The sequence below is a fragment of the Malurus melanocephalus genome, unplaced genomic scaffold, assembly GCF_030028575.1.
Source record: "Malurus melanocephalus ecotype Western Australia unplaced genomic scaffold, MMel_1.1 scaffold_362, whole genome shotgun sequence".
Lineage (NCBI taxonomy): Eukaryota > Metazoa > Chordata > Aves > Passeriformes > Maluridae > Malurus > Malurus melanocephalus.
Window position 1 is genome coordinate 737,974 of NW_026623594.1, and position 17,549 is coordinate 755,522.

Genomic DNA, 17,549 nt, shown 5'->3' on the forward strand with positions numbered 1-17,549 from the left:
TTAACTTGGACAGGGAGTCTCTGCAAAATATGCTTTAAAAAAAAAAATTGCTGTCTGAATTAATTAAGTGATCAGGAGAGAAGAATAACATATTTGGAGAAATAGCAGAAGCTTTAGTTCAGTTCTATTTTTTTTTCCTTCAATAACATCTGGCACCATATGTTAAAACATTTCACTCTTTACTAGTCAAAAATGAAATTTTGTRATTAATTTTCAGATTCACACAAGTGAAGGATCTGAATAATGAGTTTCCCACATTTTCTCTCCATCTCCAGACCTTCATGCCCAYACTCAGATCCTGGAAGGTCAGCATCTTCTTTAAGTTAATGTTTCTCAAAGGACATTTCATTGTGTTACAGCTGAGATGTGCTGCCCCTCATGATGGATATTTAGGAAAGATTGATGTCACCTTAAACTGAAGTAATTTTCCAAAGGACCCATGAGACACGAGAACATAAATTCTAACAAAATGCCTTCAAATTTGCTGGTTTGAAAAAACCTCATTATTCCTCCTGCATTGTTGTTTTAGTCCAGCTGTGCTGGGARGACTGTGGTTCTAAAGTGGAGARCTTTGCCATGAAATGCCAGGAAAAMTGGAATTAACTSCCAGGAAAGAGAGGAGAACCAGCTGGAATCCCCTGAACAGCTGAGCCATGTCATCGACTGAGGTTGACTGAAGCAGGAGTTGGCACCATCAAGGCTGGGTCCCAACTGTCCCTCAAATTATTTACAATTCCCTCATCTTCAGCCCCTGCCAGGTTGGYTTTGTTGCTTTGCACTGGGTGAAGCTGTGAGTTCACATCCCACCAATCCAACATTCCTCATGTGGGGATGGGATTGGGAGAGCTATGACTGCTTTAAATGTCCCTGAAGGCCCTCCAATAAACAGAACTGCTTTTTATTCTCTGAATTTTGCCCAGCCTCTGTTTTAGATAAGCCCGGATCAGGCATCACTCGTTCTGGGTGTCAGAGACAACAAACAAACCACAGAGATTGGAGGAAACAAATGCAGTTAATTCCCCACATGGCAGCTGATTTCTCTGGCAAATTCTGTTACCCTGGCCCCTGAAAATAGCGCAGTTCCTTGACTTCGTTTCTTGCAGTTGGAAAAAGAAAGATGTTTTCACAGCAGGTGACCTGAATTGAGAGGGGAAGGAAATACAAAACATCTGGCACAGGGGAAGGCTTCAAACATTACATAACTGTGCATACCTGAGCACAGAATAATTCCTCTAACAGCTGATCCAATAAAACATCCTTTACATTGTTTTAACGTGATTTTATTGGCTGCTCAGGACCCTTCTAACCAAGACATAAAAATGCCACCGTGCTTCGAGCGTTATTGAGCTTTCGGTGACAGCAGCGCCAACMGCACCGGCTGAAAATGTGACAGAGAACAGATTTCACTGCACATCAGAGCTGCATCTTCATCACAGAGCCCTTCCCCCAGATGCTTTGATAGCAGAGCAGCTTTCCCACGTTGTTTGTCAAGTATTTACAGCTCCTGAAGACATCYCTGCTCCTCAGGGAGGGAATAAATCCTCCCCAAAGCGCTACAGCAGAACAAGGAAGGAAGAAATGTGGCTTTACACCTGCTAGTGTTCTTCCCAGCAGGGTTAGAGTGTGCATTCACAACAATGATAATTTGTGAATATTCAGCTGGAAGAGAGTGATTTCTTACCACTGAAGGAAGCTCCTTTTGGGCCACTGTGTCAGTGTAGAGTCCCTCTTTCAACTTAAAAATGCAAACAACTTCCAATAAACACTTGGCAAAAATTCTATGCAGTCGTCCATGAGCTGCCCATTGTTTATTTTTCCAGAGAACAAAAAAAAAAAAGCTAATAATTTTCCACATTTTTAAAGACATGAACCTTTAGGCTCGGTGATTACATTGCTGTAAATGGCAAAACAGCAGAAAAGCCTCATTAACGCAAACAGGAGGTTAAAGTTTTCTGTATTTCCACATCCACATTCAGACACACAGTTTGTTGTGTTTATGGGCCTCGATGTAATGAGCTACTTGCAAAATTCCAGCAGGCTTTTTTGTGATGTTGCATCAGTGTGAATAAATGGGGRAAAAGGAGATCTGCACTAAATTAATGAACCCTTTGGATTGGAGCTGCTGCTTCRGTGAAACTCAAACACCTTCTAAATACCACCTACAAACCAAACATTATTATTTCTATTCACACAGGAGAGGGGGTGTGAAGGAATATGGGATAAAATAAACCTCAGCTATGTAACTAAATGAGAATCAGGTTTTATCAGGTTTTGAAAAAATATTCCCACAGAATTGCTCAAAGAGCTGGGTTCTCTGGTAAACACCTGCTTCTTGGCTCTTTAGCAGTTCCAAGGTTTCCAAGGAATTAATTTGAATTTGCCCGAAAACTTTTGTCAAAGATTGCTCCGTTAAATACCAAAGATGATTTGTTTTCCTTAAAGTGACCTTTTGCRAGGAAAAGATTGAGCCTGTTTCTCCTTAGACCCCGCGAGGAGCACTTTTCTTCCATTCAGTGCAAAATCAATACAAACCTCATTTAAAAGCCATTCCAGCCTCTGTAGAGACTTCCTTTTCACTGATGGGCCTTGAATCACGACCCTGTTTGTGTTACACAGCTCAAGCTGCTCCCCTGAATTTGTCTCCCTGTTAAATTCTCCCTCAATTCAGAATAAAAAGCAGGCACGAGACTCGTTTAACAATTTTTAGCATGAGGCTTTCTCGGAGCTAACAACATCAGCAATGTTTCCCTCCAGTGATTGCACCCAGTCTAAATATTCTGTAAACTGTGGGCTGAGCAGTGGTTAAGTGAGAAGTGGCTGATTTACTTTGGTTCTTACYGAGTGTTTCCTACTTTGAGAGTCAAAGCACAGCACTACGCAGATGATCCTGCTGCCACAGCGCTGCAGAAATCAAACATCTCAAATTAACCTTTAAAAACGGGTGTGTAAAAATAGCTGTTATCTGGAAAGAGCAGTTTGCAGCTCCTTTGGTCGCAGTTTATGGGTTTTAATTCAATTTTTAATTCCTTGTTATTGCACCCTTTATGGGAATAGCTGGTATTTGTTCTTGCCATTTATTGGTGCTGCTCTGAGCTATTATAATGCAGCTCCACATTCACAGAATCGTTGAATAATTTGGGTTGGAAGAGACCTTAAAGATCATCCCATTCCACCCCTGCCATGAACAGGGACACTTTCCACCATCCCAGGGTGCTCTAAGCCCTGTCCAGCCTGGCCTTGGACACTTCCAGGGATCCAGGGGCAGCCCCAGCTTCTCTGGGCATCTGTGCTAGGGCTTCCCCACCCTCACAGGGAAGAATCTTTTGAATCTTTTCCTGAATAAAGAATTTCTTGCCAATAAAAAATTCCATCCTGTAAGAAACCTTCCTTCATCACGCAGTTTCACTCGCAGTCATTTATTCACCTGGAGCAGATCCTCTAAGTAAGAGCATCTATATTTGTGTCATACTCATTTTTCACAWACTTCTATTTTSCTGTTCTGTTTTGTTTTCCARCCTAATTGATTCGGTGTGATTTATTGTCCAGAGGGGTTCAGAGACACAGCAGCCCAGCAGCAGGATGGCACCACAGCCAGGCAAGCCAGGCCCACTTTTGGACCCCATGACATTATTTTCTACCCCTATTTCATACCCCTTCTGTTTGTATGGATATTTTACCTTCAAGGACAGCCATTWTTTTAGACAAGTATTGATTTTCCAAGCTCCTGTCTTATTCATCTTCTTCTGCTGGGCATTTTTCTTTTGKCATCTGTTTGTTAAGCGGCAGAAGACATGATTTAATTTTGAAGCAGCATATGTTTGAGTACACAGTGTTTTCATAACTTCTCTGCCTGGTGTTGATTGACTTATTTGCTGTTTGTACCGGTGTACAATCAGTTTGATTCCTCGTGGATGATCTCATGAGAACATGACAGCAATCTGTGGTGCAGAATCATCCCCACAGCTAAGCTCACTTTCCCATTATAGCTTTCAAACTTCTGTTGCTTTCCTGCATTATCTGAATTTTCCTCTGTTTTTCTATTAGCTATTCATCAAGCCACCCCAAAAAAACCTAATTTTGATAGCAATGTGCAAAGTCCATTTCTTGTCAGCCTCTGGTCTGTGGGAGCTGTTTGGTTTCCTYGTGCATGGACATTCCAACAAAGCCCTCTCACCTCATTGCAAAGAAAAATGCACCAACATTGTTTTTCCAGTGGATTATTTTTTTTCTGAGTTGCTTTTAAAAGTTAAACCCAAAGGATTGGATGCTGATTACAGTTTTGTTGGGATAAATGGCAAAAAAATTCTCTGGAGAATTTAGAGAATTTATCACACTGTAAATGAAATAAGTCTGGCTGGGAAGATAGCAATAGCTCTGAGAAAATACTTTGCCAGAGGTTTTCAGCCAAAACTGACTTTCTGTCGTAACTGAATCAGCTTTATGCAAATTGCAAAGTTTTATTTACTAAATAACTTCTCCTCAAGCAGAATTTCAAGGGAACTGTCTGGCTGCAAGGTGCTGCTCAATTCCCAGCAGACAGCACTGCCCATTTGTATTCATGGGCAGGAACTTCAGCAGCTCCAGCTTGGAGAATGAATGCTGTATGATGATGTTATGGGTTATGGATTGTCTGAGAAATTCGAATAAGCAGTCAAGTTTAACAAATGTCCATCAGTCACACCTCTGCCAGTGATCTCCATTCAATCTTTTTGGAGCCAGAAGAAATGAATAAAAGAGAACTTCAGCCAGAAATTTTTCAAAGGACTGTCTTGAGACATGCTTTTCCCATTTTGCCTTCTYCTGTTTGCAGTCTGTGGGTTGTTGCATTCTTTGAAATGAAAAGGAACTTGAGTCATAGCTCAAGCTGTCTTAAAATGCTGCTCCTGACTGCACACACCAGACTGCGAAAAAAACTCACCGAGAACCTGAACAGAACTCACACCAGACTGTGAACAAAACTCACCCAGAACCTGAGCAAAATTCACACCAGAACATGAATGAAACTCACAGCATCTTCAAGGGGTAAAAATTTCCAAGAGAATTGTCCCTTGATGACCAAGATGCACAAAAGGAACCAAACAAAATATGAAGGGTTTTAGCTGAGTCCCACACTGAGTTTCCTGATTTATCTGTACCAGACACTGTGTGTCCGTCCGTCCATCCATCCATCCATCCATCCATCCATCCATCCATCCATCCATCCATCCATCCATCCATCCATCCCTGATCCATCCATCCATCCATCCATCCATCCATCCATCCATCCATCCATCCATCCATCCATCCATCCCTCTCTCCCCTGTTTTGGTCCCTGTTTTGTAATTCCCACCTGCTGGTGATGTGGAACCAGGCCAGCGGCCTTTCCTCACATGACAATATCTAGGCCAAAATTGTCATTCTTGAAATTTTCATTCAATGCCAAAATTGCTCCTGAGAACAGTTATTGTGTGAATCATTAGTTGTGCTTTTTTTTATTAGAAGATTTTTACAGCAAAACTGTTGATCCTACAGCCTGTGGCTTCCAATTGCTGCATTTTCACTTTAGAAATATTTTCCTTAGAGATCCCTATATCCCCTTTTTCTTGAAAACTCAAATCCTGTGAAAAATCAGAGGTGAACAAGTACCTGACAGAGGAGAAACTAGAAAGAAAAATGCTCCAGGGACTGGAAAAAATTATATTATCTGCACATGTGTTGATTTCACAGCTTTGTGTATTTGAGCAGACAGACATKGTTTATTTTTGTGAAAATGCAAAACTGCTCCTGCTTTGAAGCTGCAGGGCCTTTGGCCTTTACCTCTCTTCTTCTCATGGCATTTTTAAAGGTTTGAGGCTTATTGAAGGACATTAAGAGGTGATTTTGGACCCMAAATGGGGTAAGGTGTCCATGGTGTGGGGACCTGCCTGGTGAAATGTCCTCACCTGGAGCCCTGGCCCTGGGTGAAAGAGCCCTGCCTGACCCCATCTGTGTCATTTGTCCTATCAACACCTCCTGGCTCCGTGGAAATTTCCAGGAAACATCCCCAAATGAYAGCAGGCCTGGAGCTGGGGTTGTACAAAAGGGATGTGATGTGAGTGTTGCTGTGGAAGATGTCTGGGTCAAGCTGGAAATCGTTGTGTTTGTTCTTCTGAAGCACCAAATCTTTTTGAAAATTAGTGTGGTGTGGCACAGCAAGGATTCAGCAATGCTCCTCTGCCCCACCATGGACACGCTCCAGTGAACAGATCTGGGGAGAGAATCACGGATTTCTGCTTTTTCTTCAGCGTTCCTGCCTTGGGACATCCACCATTCCCTCTTCTCCTGCTGTCTTGGGCTCACTCTTCTTCACACCCCAAAACGTGTGAATCGTAGAAGTGGGATCAGAAAAAAGCACAGAAAGAGCCAAATTTTCGGTCGTTTTTTTTTTTTTTGTTGTGTCTTCTGAAATTCTTGCATGATTTTCCCAGGGGAAAAACGATTTTATTTCCCAGGATTTTCCCTCTTTTAAGGAGCCACCTTTGCACATGTAACACTCCACACGTGATTTTTTACACCCCGAGCTGCTTTGATGAAGAATCAACAAAAAGATGCATTCACCACCAGAAACACACCGATTTCAAGGCCCAGTAAAAATAAAAAATAAAATAAAACCAGCAGAGACTGGAAAGGAGGCCTGTATCTCATTTCTCTGTAGGCTTCCCAGTGACAGGCTCTTGCTGGTGATTTGACAGAWGCCATCAGCAGGCATCCTCAGAGGTGAGGATTTAATGTAGGATTTGCTTCAGCTTTTGATTCAGTGGCAATTATTCCTCCTTGAACATGATCAGAGAAATGACACTAATGCACTCTGCTTTCAGAGACTCCACCTGGCTCACACGGTGCCAAAAACAGGGAAAAGAAGCACTGGAGTGAGAGAAACCAAATTATAAACAGTTAAAATTGATTTTAAAGCTGGTGTTTCTGGGCCAGATCCTCTCTTTTTCCTTTAGGGGATATATTTTATATATTTATCCCTCACATTTGTGGATTGTGGGATATTTTGTGCCTGGATTTTCACCTGAGGAGACCAGATGAAACCTGAACCACACAAAAGCGTTTCTCATCTACCTTGTGCTGCCAAAACTATGAACCCAAGAACGTGCCAACCACATCCTCTCCCCAAAAACATCATCATTGTGTTCAAYCAGGCTCAAATTTCTGGTTTACCRTGCAGAACCTGACAGAAGAARRRCCAYTAAATTTGTGACAGAATCTTTGTASTCAGGAACATCCATAAAAAAGCAAAGAGTGTGAAAACTCACTGGAATGGAAAAGTCCTGGAAAGAAAAGGAAGTTGTGGTGAYGCTGGATGTAGAAAAGGTGTGACTGGAGGAGAACAGGCTGTCTTTAAAAATCACTTTTAGCTCAAAGAAGAGCAGAGTTTCTRGATTTATCTGTTTTGAGCCAACCCCTCCACTCATGGCCTACATCTCCTTGAGGTTCATTTGTGCATCATGAACAGGTTGCACTTCCCAAAAGTGCAAAGTTGGGCATCAGCTYGAAATTTTGGAGGTTGCCATGGTTTCAATATTTTTATCTTCTCTTCAAGTCGTTAAGATTGCATTGCCAATTTCAGAGCAATCACACCTGAAAAGGAGGAATTTCCTGYTGGTGGGAGTCAGAGGTGTAGAACACACACGTGAGACTGGGCAGATGTGGCAGTTCTGAGCAAAACCGGCCATGAAATGGGCAAAGAGCGACAATTCTGAACCAAGAAAATTTTTCATAAAAGGTCCATGAGTCAAGATGCAAATGAGATTAAATTAAGTTTCTAATGCAGGAAAAATGTGGAGCATTCTGTGAACATTTCAAAGCCTGAGCTTGAGTAAGGAAAGCCACTGAAAAAAAAAAAAAAAAAGAAATATTCCAATTAGCAAAGTCATTAGCTGGGAACAGAAAATGACTCAGACAAAGTGTCAGTGGGTTGAGAAGCGAGCTAGCCTCTCTCTTTGGAAAAAGACAGCTCAACCTTCTGCAGCCTGCTCTGGCTCATCCAGCAGCAGCATCTTTGCTGAAACACATCTCCCGGGCCCAAATGTTCCAAGAACAAGRTTTTGCTCCCGTGGGATTGAGCTCAAAGGCACTCAAAGCACACTCTGTTCTCTTCACTCAGAGCCAACTCCGGTCATATCCTCCAACGAGCCTGCAGTTAATTGCAGTCTCTCAGCCACCAGTCCTGATTTATCTGCTTGGGTGAAGTTTTGTTTACCCCATAAATCACAATCTTGGAGTGAAGAGCCCGAGCTGGCTCTTGGAGGAGCTCAGGGCAGGAATTGGGGCTGTGGGGGCGGCTGTGGTAACACCGAGCAGCAGGAGCAGAGACTCAGGTGAGATGCTCCTCTTTGTCSTGCCTGCAGGAACCCAGGCTGTGCYCTGAGCAGGGTGGAAACCTTTCCAGGGATTCTGTAAAGAGAAAAATCTGCTTTCAGCGCTGTCTGAAACATCTCAGTCTCGTTGTGGGTCCTGTGTTGCAGAGATGGTTTCACTCTGTCAGAGATGGTTTCACTCTGTCAGGGGGAGCGCTCCTGCCCGAGAGATTTCTGCCAAAAAGAACTGGGAGAGCTGGGCTGGAGACAAAGCAGAAAAACACGAGAAACTGGAGGGGAATTCACTCATCCTTGAACGTGGCAGTAGGGGAACAAACCCACTGTGGCTGTGGTGCTAAAGGTGGGCAGTGCCACCCTCMATGGGTGGAATTAAACCCCACCTTTGTTCTGGGGCAGAGGAATCACAAACACATGCTGGTGCTGCTAACTGCGATGGGTTTTTACCTGCAGTCTGTATCTGTGCTTTTATTAAAATTCAGGATACTTCAAGTATAATTTTTTTTATCAGCTTCCCATCTAACCAGGATSTGTGAGGCTGAGATGTAAGGCCTTCCTGCCTGGGGTGTTTGCATGTCATTTTTAATGTGCAGTTAGATTTTCTTTCTTTTTCCCCTCTCTCTCTCTCTCTTTCCACCCCTCCAGAAGCCCAGTCATTCAGTAGTTCAGCTTTTCTTTAGCCACTAAAAATCCCTTCTCTGTCTCACTGCTGTTTTACAATTCTTGTCTACACCAAAACCCAACAAAACAGAGCCACAAATCATCCCCTGAACAGAACAAAACCTGAACCTTTCAAACCACAGCTCCGTGCACTTTAAACCATCACTGCTTTAGGAGCTGGCCTCCTTCCAAAAAGAGCTGATTTTGACCCTCCATGAGGATAAAGGAAGCTTTTTAGGTGTTTGATCCCAAGAAAGCCAAGCTTGTATTTACATCCCTCCTGGAAAACAGAAGCGGGAGTGCTCGTGAGCTCTTCCCTGGTGCAGGGAGCTCCTGGATTTGCTGGCTGATCCCCGGCTCCTGCACTTTTCATGTTGAATCAACATCTCGGGGAGAAAGGAGGGCTCGGGGTCAGGCAAGGTCCTGGTGAACTGAACACGTTAAAAATGCAGAATCTGCAGCTCCAGGGTCTGCCCGGGTTCCAAAGGGAAGCAAACGGCAGGACTGGCGATTTCAGGTGAAACAAGTGGAAGCTTTTTTTTGGCAAGCAGGCCAAGAGCTTTATCCTCTCTCAGGGGCTCTCTGTTCACCCTCAGTGCACAGTGGCCTGTAATTAATCAATCAAGTGGCTACAAATATGTAAATAATTGTGGTGAGGTCTGTGGGTCACACAGAGGCAAAGCCCCTTTTTCAAGGAGAGAGGGAACAGTTTCTGTGAGATCTTTAATGCAGTGACCTCAACACCATCCCCAAAGCACAAGGCAGAAGGACAGATTCCTTCAGTCAGGGTGGAAGTGCTGCTAGGAAACCAATAATTTCCTATTTCTCAGATTTTTACCACTCAGATGTAACTTTAGAGAGCTTTTGTCAGCAGCACTGATCTCCCTGAGGTGACACAGGTGCCACACTGTTTATCCTGCCTGTGGAAGGTTTTTGGTTCCAGGGACACAATCACTTTGAGCTGTRCCTGTGCACATTGCACCCCATTTCTGGCACCTCTCATTTCAAAAGCAGCCCAGGGCCAGATCAATGATGGCACTGACTGAGCCTTGACATTTTTCTTCTCATCTGGCAATAATGACACATAAGAATGTTTCTGCTGTAACATTTAAGTCAAGTGAAAAGCACATTTTAAATGTCTGATATAGGTTTGTTTTGAAGAAAGATGTGATTATTAATTATTTTTTTTTTTTAAGAACAGCTTTTCCCGAGGAGACATGAAGCAGAAATCAGAGAGAAGGGCAGAAGATTTGCAGTGTGGGATCTCAGCCTCCCCTGCCCCATTTGCAATTCCAGCACCGAGTCCTTTTTAGGAGCTTGACACAATCCTTTCTTTTCTTTCCTCTAACCCAGTGTTACCATTACTCCATTTACACCACTTTTGATCTGTGCCCATCCAAGCAAACCACATTGACCCCAGAAATGAATAATTAATAAATAAATCTGTGGTGGTGAGGGAAACCCTTCCCTGACATGACCCAGGTAAGAGCAGAGGGAATGGGATCATCCCATGATTTCCAGGCTGGTGGCACAAACCTTCTCAGAATCCAGCAAACCCTTAATCCTATCCCAACAAAAACCAACTTTCAACCACACTTGAGTTTGAAAATAGCTTGCAAAAGTTTAGATCAAGCAAAAAATAAAGGCTGTCCTTTCTGCAAAGAATATAGGAGACATAAACACATCAGTTGTAGATTTTATAAAAAGAGAGAAGTCAGACATGGAAAGGACAACAGGGAGGGCAAAGAAATCAATGATATTGCTGGGATCTGATGGAAAAGCTGCCTGAAAAAAAAAATAGGGGGGAAAAGAAGAGAGATTTATTCAAACCACAAAGTTTTTAGAGCCATTTGACAGCCAGTGCTRTCTCCAGGCTCCCTCCTGTGAGCTCCTGACATAAGGAATTGTGTGGCAGAGCACCGAGGTGTGCTCCTAAATGAATGGAAACACAAATACATACATCTCTCTGCAGGAGCACCCAGGGAAGGACAATTAAATACATCTTAATTTAGAGACTGCCTTCACCGGCCTGATTCTGGTGAGTAACAAAATTCAATTGAAACTTAATCAGCAGAATGAGCATTGCTAACATTTGAGAGTTAATTAAGGTGATAATTACTGAAGGAAGGGATTTGCTGCGTCGAGGAGAAGTTGCTATGGTGTTGCCATATATGTTTGAGAAAATRAGAATGAGAAATGAGAGAAAAGAGAAAACATCCCCTGGTGTTGGCACAACAGCCACAGATGAGTAGAAAGTTAAAGCAGAATGTGGGGGCCATCCCAGAGCGACCCCATCTTGACTTTCCCAACCTTTCTGAGGATTTTTTTTCACTTCAAATCAGTCCCAGGAGCTGATGAGCCTCAGACTTTCTGAGAGCCGAGGGTGGAGGATTTAGCTATCCTCTGATTTTGGCTGTCAGGGCTGGGAATGAGGAGTATTTGATAGGGAGAAAGAAAAAAGTCTTTAGAAGGAGAAGGCACAGGGTGCTCAGAGAAGCTGTGGCTGCCCCTGGATCCCTGGCAGTGCCCAAGGCCAGGCTGGACAGGGTTTGGAGCACCCTGGGATGGTGGAAGGTGTCCCTGCCATGGAATGAAATGATCTTCAAGGTCCCTTCCAACCCCTTCTGAGGTTCTCTGATATTCCCTGTGTGGACAGACCCCACACAAACCCRTTTTTAGCAGAGCTGGATCTGCCTCACCCTCAACACAACCCCKCTGTCAGAAACAGGGAGCGTGAGCAGGAACATTACAGTCAGAAAAGGAGCAATTCCAGCTCAATTTYCCCCCCAGGTATTTCCACCCTGTGCCTGGAGTCGCTGTGGGGGAAATAAAGAGCTGTAACCAAACTTGTAATTACTCCTCCCTCCACCCTCACACCGACTTGTGCACCCAAAGCAAAAGGGAAAGAACAGAGAATTTGCAAGGTGAGAAYGAGAGACCTCTTCTGCTCCTGGGAATATTTGTTCTGTTCTGCCTGATTTCATTGCTGGGATATTTGGGAAGAAAGGGTCTCCCCTCAGGAGGACCCAATTTTCCTGTGCAGTTGTTGTAAGAGATTTCAACAGAGAAACACGAGAGTCTGTGATTTGTGAAGTTCAAAATGTTAAGAGAAAATTATTGATGGCAAGGAAAACAAAAGGAGCATTTCTTAACACAGTGTCTCAGTATTTAACTTTTAGATTTTCCCTGTTTCTTAACACAGTGTCTCAGTATTTAACTTTTGTAGTTTTTCTCTTTTATAGCACAGTGTCTGAGTATTTAACTTCTGGAGTTTTTCTGTTTCATAGCAGTGTCTCAGTATTTAACTTCTGTAATTTTTCTCTTTCATAGCACAGTGTCTCAGCATTTAACTTTTAGAATTTTTCTGTGTTTCCTAGCACAGTGTCGCAGTAACTTAGGATTTTTCTCTGTTGACCACAAGCCACTAGAGGAAATTGCTGCAGACTCAGCTGAAGGATTCTTGGTGTTTATAGAGTGTAGCCCCTTGGATGAATATTCATTACAAATAAAATTTGGATGTGTCCCTTTTAAAGARTAACTACAATGACGGATCCTGCACGCAGCAGAAATTCAGAAATGCATAATGCAGTGGCAGAAAATGGAGTGGAAAAAGGGTTTGTGCTATTGGATCTCGTGGCAATGTGTAGAAGAACGAAATATATTTTAACAAAATGAGGGATTTATGTAAAATTATAATGTTTTGTGTTTTCATGCTGAGTGTGAAACCAAGTGTGAGACCTTCATGAAACTTTCATGAAGTTTTTTCTTGCAAGGCCTGTGTTCACAAACTCAACTGTCAGCTCAAACTTTCTAAATCTTGCTTTMATTTGTATGAATCAAGAACCTTGGTTCAAACCTACCTTCATGCAGATTCCTTGTAATGACCCTGATAAAAACAGGGTGGTTTTTTTTGTTGCTTTAACTTCATCTAAATAATAATTAAATATTTATTCCCGTCTATTCCACCCAGTGTTTAAATGTTGCTSTTGTACAAATTATTCTCATGGATGRAAACACCTAAACCCTMCAGAWTARAGCAGACACTAAAGGAGTCCAAACTCCAAATTATTTATAAGATCAGGACAACAACTGACAAATTCTGATGGGATAAATTGCTTTTCCCCTATTAATGAGATTTTTTTTGGGAAACAATACGAAGAATTGGCTTTCCCATTTTTAGTCGGATTCACCAAGCTGGAAGAGAAGAAAAATCTGTATTTCTGCAGTGTTCTTCTGCTYTGCTCTGAGGATGAGGAAGGTTCTGAACCCCCAAAGCAGCAGCACTTCCCTCCTCCAGCCCCATCCCCACCCTGTCCGGGCATCTSTCCCCGCTCTGGGAATTCTCTCATCCCGTTTGAGCTTTACAACGCCACCCTCTAGTGGAAATCCGGGTGGGTTTTTTCCCTAAATCCATCTCGGGTGTGGAGGAATGCTCTGCATGATTCAAAAGGTACAAAGGTACAAAACATACAGTTTTATGGGGGAGAATAAAACAGGGAGAATCGCTGGGTCCGAGTTTTTGTCGTTTATTTCTCTTTGCCCCACTGTGGGAGTTTGAGGGATCTGGTGAGACGTGCTGAGAAATGGAACAGAAAATACAGGAAGAACAGAGATAACACAAAAGGACAGCCTGAAGAGAAGCACAGAGCATGGCAGCATCACTCCTTAAGGCCAAATTAAACCTCCAGATGCCTTTCCTCGACCAGAATCCCCGAACGCAGCTCTGGGGGTCAGCAGAGCTCCTGAAGACCCTTGGTGCTCTCGGGATCAGCACAGCACTGAATCTTTTCTGAGATTTTTTGAGCTCCTGAAGAGTCAATCCCATGGGATCCAAACCCAGGGCTGGAGGCAAACCCCACCACTGAACCTAAAGGGAAGGGAGGGAGAAGGATATGAAAGAGCTGCTGGTGGATTTGATGTTTTCTTTAATCCCACGTGTTTGGCAGGGAGTCCTACAGCTATTCCGGGGTACTTCTCCAGACACAACATCTTCTTCCACATCWTTTCCCTCTGGCTGTTTTCTGAAGATGTAGAACAGTAAATGAACACACTCCTGGAGAGCTGAGAGTGCTTTTAAATAAACTTTTAAACTGAGTACTCCATTTGAGAGCAAGCACAGATGAACGATTGCTTTATTATGCATTTCCACGGATATTTCCCCGGTTGTTTTCTGGTTTGCTTTCAGTGAGTGTTGTCTTTATCTGCCAGAACACTTTGGGGACCTGTTACCTGCAGTTCTGCTCTGTGAGAAGGGAGCAGCAGCGCTGAAAAGGAGCTTCGCACCTGCACTCGCCTTTAAAAGGCTTTTCGCTGTTGTTGTTTGGGATTTTAGAGCGTGGCTGCGCTTTTTGAAAGCTTCTCAGCCAACAGATTGAACGATTTTCCTCTGAGCGCTGATCAGCCGCCTGCCAGCGCTCAGGTGAAGAACCCAAATCGCTGCAGAGAGTTCTGGCAGCTCTGAGGTTTGAAAAGTGGATTTGGAAAGGGAGAAAGCGCTGAGCGCAACCCGCGCATCCCCCGCGACAATAGGAGCCCGAGAGCCCGGTCCCCGCTGCCATCCCCCTCGGAAAAGGGACAATTCCTCCTTTCCCACCCTCCCAGGTGCCACCCCAGGGCATCCACCTGTGTCCTCGGGCAGGGATGGAGTTGGGAATTTGGGATGAGAGCTGGGAATTTGGGATGAGAGCTGGGAATTTGGGATGGGAGCTGGCTAGATGGCAGCAGAGCCCCAGGCAGCGGCGCTCCCGAGGGACACAGGTCAGCTCCGAGAGGGAGGAATTACAGCAAAACGGATCTGGAACTGAAATTGGACACTTTGGGGAATGCAAAATACAGGGGAAAGGAATAGTTTGATGTAAACTAGTCTGGTTTGATGTAAATTTCCAGCTCTCACCAGGTTATTGCTGACAGCGAGGTGAAGAAGTTATGTGGGAGCAAAGGAAGGAAAACCAACAGAAAATCCTCTCATTTCAGAAATGATATTTTATCTGTACTTCTACAAGATGAATCCCATTTAAAATTTTCATGGAAAAGTGTATTAATGTGCTCTGTCTCTGGACTGACAGCCACAGATGGGCAAAACACAACCAAAAGCTGCAGTTCCAYCCCCGATGGGAGCCCAGCCCAGCTCAGTGTCCCTGGAGAGGCAGGGGAGAGAACTGGAACTGTGGGAGTGAGAAAAACCCTGGGTGGGAACAGGGATTTTCAAAGGGACATTTGAACGGGTAATGCAAAGCAAAAGGAGGAATCCAGTCCCCCCTTCCCAGGGCAGGCAGGGGTGCAGGGCTCCATCGTGTGATGGTGACTTGGGAGCTCAAACACCCTCTCCTCACCCTCCCTGCCCCTTCTCCTCCTTCCCAGCGTTATCCACTGAGTGTGATGCCAGTCTGGGATATCCCTGGGGTCAGCTGGGGTCAGCTGTGTCCCTTCCCAAGCCCCTGTGTCCCCCCACCCTCATGGAGCAGAAAAGGCCCTGGCTCTGTGTGAGCCCAGCTCAGCAATCACCAAACCTTCCCTGCTCAGTAATCACCAAACCTTCCCTGTGCTTTCCACCCTTTTTCCAGCACAAACCCAAAGCACAGCCCTTCTTTTCTGTGAAGAAAATGAACTTTTCCAGCTAAAACCAGAGCACAATCTCAGCTGGGATTGTCTGCATGGGAAGCACCTTGATCTTTTCCCACCCCAGCTCTCCTTGCAGCTCCCAGMTGAGCTCCTGGCATTGCACAAGGGACAAAGAGCAAATGCAAGAGACCTGATGATCTTTAATGAGGCATAATCTGTTCTGCAGTGAAAATGAACCAACCAGATCTAAAATTCCAGCTTTAATCCTCTGTGGAACCAGGCTAGCACAGCAAATTAATTCTTGTTTGGAGAATAAATCACTTSGTAAAGACCTGCATAAATTAAAAGGCAGAAGAGGGCATTGCACACAGCGGTGTGAGAAGGGTTTCACTTAATTTTGTTATGCAGCAGTATCTGACAGGAAAGAAAAAGAGAGAAAGGGAGAAAAGAAGAAAGAAAGAGAGAGAGAGAGAGAGACACACGGAGAAAGAACAGTTTGGCTGAAATTTCCAAATCCCAAAAGCACTCATGAAATATCTGGGAAATTAAAGCAGATTATTTTCGGAGTGTGAAACTAATGGCTCTGTTGTCAACTGCACACAGATTACAGAGGTCCCAAGAGGTGATTCAAACTTGTGGTGGTGGCACAAGTTTTAATAAAGGGCTGAAGGGCACTGCTTAAGCACAGAATTGATTTTTAAGATGTGGGTTAAACTCGTATATTTTGATGATGCCATTCATATGCAAGATGCAGTTGTGTTGATGAAGGCACAGAGCCATGAGGAAAAGAGAGGTGTGATTTGCAGGGAGAAACATCTTTTATTGGATTAGACAAATAACTTTWCAAGCACAGCAGCTCCTCTTTAATACAGAGATCTTGCTGGTTCTTCTTAAATATTTCAGTGTTAACAATACCAGCTGTTTCTCTGCCCATAACCCCAAATTTTCCACTTTCATCTCTCCCCTCGTCTGTGCCAGCAATACCTGTGACACACAAATTCACTGCTAGTTAAAGAGGAGAGAGTTTCCTCATAAACAAACTTCTTTATCCATGAATATTCCCCCATGTGTCACAGCCTTGATGGGAAACACCATCTGAAAAGCACTTTTGCKCTTCTTTAGACACTGTGTGTGTGTTGAGATGCATTTTTAAATGCTGGGGCTGAAGCATTTAAATAAAAAATGTAAAGAAAGATGTATCAGCTGACCTTTGGTCAATAAGCACAGAAAAAAGGACAGTTCTGGTCAAGCAAACCAGAAAAACCAGCCATCTCTGAGCTCTCTCAGACCTCAGGGTCTTTTAGGATTATATTTCTGTCAAGTGAAAGCAGTTTATGCAAGTGGGGAATCTTGTAATGCAACCAGCTGGGAAATCTGTGAGGCTGCTGCTGATTTCAGACACAGCTACCAAACCCAAAGAGGATGAAAGGCAAGGAGTGTCAAGAACAGCCAGGATTTAGCCACCCTCAGTAGAGGATTGAGCCCTGTAGGCTCTGGGCTCATTTCTGACGCCCTGACAAAAAAATCTGCTTTGCTATTTTAAACAACACCATTTTTTTTGCCAAGGGTTTTAATCCATTAGACCCTGCTTTTCTCCTTATGTAGCTTTAAGCACTTGGAGTTTTGTTAAAGATAAGGGCAGTAAAGATAATGTTTAAAGTTTGTATTTGAATACATGGAAAATTGTAGTAATTCCTTACTGCGCATTGTTGTTGGGTATGGTGTTTGTATATCATTGAAAATAATCAAATTGAACAATTTTAATTAAAGATTAGAAATAGAAGATRTGACACAAGCACAGGGAGCCAAATCTTGTCTTGGTGAAGAGGTTGAGATTTAGCTCAGAGCTCTCAAACCAAGTCAATAGGGATACATTTGACAACGTTTTCAAACAACACTTCAAGCTCCAGTTTAATCCTAATAAAGTCCCTGGGATCAAAAGTGATGAAGGAGAGGTTAAATGTTTAGAACAGACCTTGCTACTTY